Source organism: Solanum tuberosum, unplaced genomic scaffold (genome assembly GCF_000226075.1).
Source record: "Solanum tuberosum cultivar DM 1-3 516 R44 unplaced genomic scaffold, SolTub_3.0 scf00160, whole genome shotgun sequence".
NCBI lineage: Eukaryota > Viridiplantae > Streptophyta > Magnoliopsida > Solanales > Solanaceae > Solanum > Solanum tuberosum.
This window is the reverse complement of record NW_006239085.1, coordinates 270,222-272,195: the sequence shown is the minus strand read 5'-3', so window position 1 is coordinate 272,195 and position 1,974 is coordinate 270,222.

The window sequence follows — 1,974 nt, the reverse complement described above, 5'->3', positions numbered from 1 at the left end:
GCAGAACTACGGCTCATATTGATGTCGCGGTTATTTCAAATTAAATGGTAACTGAAAGATTGTAACACCCCAAAAATTTACAAGCTAAGACCTGAACCATTCTTTATTTGTAAAAAAGTCATATCGGGCGATTCTTAAATTATTCTTAGATGATTAGGTCAATTATTTAGAGTGTGAATGAATTTTGATATAAATTAAGGTCACTAAAATCCCCTAGCACAAAGTTGAGTGGAAAGCTTCCTTACCGAGTAAGTTATGATGTAAGATTCTACTTTGGTCAACTTCAAATGATCAAATATCTCAAAACATAATGAACTAAGTGGTCTATAACCTATCAACTCAAAGGTCTATGAGTCCTCTTTCCAACGCAATACATTTTGCCTCATTTTGAGTTTGAAGTAAAAAGTTGTGGCTGTTTTACCAGAGAGTACCACAATAGAGTTTTCTAAAGCAATGAACTACGAAGCCCTTCTACGGGTCGTAGTACTTTCAAGTCGCGGAAGAACTTCAGAGAGTAAAATTTTGAGGTCCAATTTCTACAAACCCATCTACGAGTCATAGAACCTTCTATGGGCCGTAGTTTGGACCGGTAGAATGAGTTTTTGAGCCTTAAAATTCAATATAAATTCTACGGATTGGATCTATGGTCCGTAAAAACTTCTACGGGTTGTAATTTGGACCCGTAGGATAAGATTTTGAGCCTTAAAATTTAATATAAATTCTACATATGGGATCTACGGTCTGTAATCGTCATTCTCAGCTCCTGAGCATAAGCCCTATGTGCCTTCTTCGTGTTCAATATAGTTATTGAATGTCGAACCCACACAATTGTTTAACCTCTAACTCCACCCTTTCTTACCAACCCCACTACACACAAGAAAAAAACTACCCCAACCACTATCACTGTTCTTATCATAATACTCTCTCAATCCACAATCCTCCTCAAACAACTTCGCGAAAAAGTTTCAAATATTTCTCCCCTTTTCCCACTTCCATAATATCATCATCCTCAACCTCATACATATCCTCATCATAATTATCAATTAGTACTTCAAATACTCTGATACCGCCTTCGACGCCCGTTGCTGAACTCGGTTCCTATCAACACTAGACAATTCTTCAGTAGTGGGCAAATAGGGTTGCAAAATTGGTTGTGCAGTGAAACAGGGCCAGCCGGATTCAGTGACCGAAGACAATTCAGAAGAATTGGAAAAACCCATTCAACACCAGAATCTATTATAGCTTCCTTCAGCCTTTTCGACTTCTACTCATTTTGTTTCTTGAACTGGGTAGAATCGGAGGGTTGTAAACTCACTGGGGTTTCGAGGTGAATATTGGCGTAGACATGGGGTGGAGTTGGAGAGACCTTGATTCCATAAATAATAGAGGTAGTGAACATCTTGTATTATTCTCTGCTCATCGTAACGATTCATTAGAAAATGTGACATTTTTATAGTAGCAACCAAAACCCTTATGCTCAAATAGTTCAAGAATTTCACGTTTTCCAATGAATTGTAATGATGAGCAAAGATTAATACAAGAAGTTCTATACCTCCATTCTTTATAGAATCAAGGTCCCCCCATGTCCATCCCAATCTCCACGCCCAAACCTCAGTGAGTCTACAACCCTCCAGTTCTACCTAGTTCAAGAAACAAAATGAGCATAAATCGAAAAGGATGAAGAAAGCTATAATAGATTCTAGTGTTGAATTGATTTTTCCAACTCTCCTGAATTGGCCTCGGTCACTGAATCCGACTGGCCCAGTTTCAGTGCACAATGAAATTCCCAACCCTTTTTGCCCACTACTAAAAAATTGGCTAGTGTTGTTGGGAACCAGGCTCTGCAACGGGCGTTGAAGGTGGTATAGGAGTATTTGAAGTACTAATTGATGATGATGACGAAGATATGTATGAGGTTGAGGATGATGATGTTATGGAAGTGGAAAAGGTAGAGAAAAACTTGAAACTTTTTTG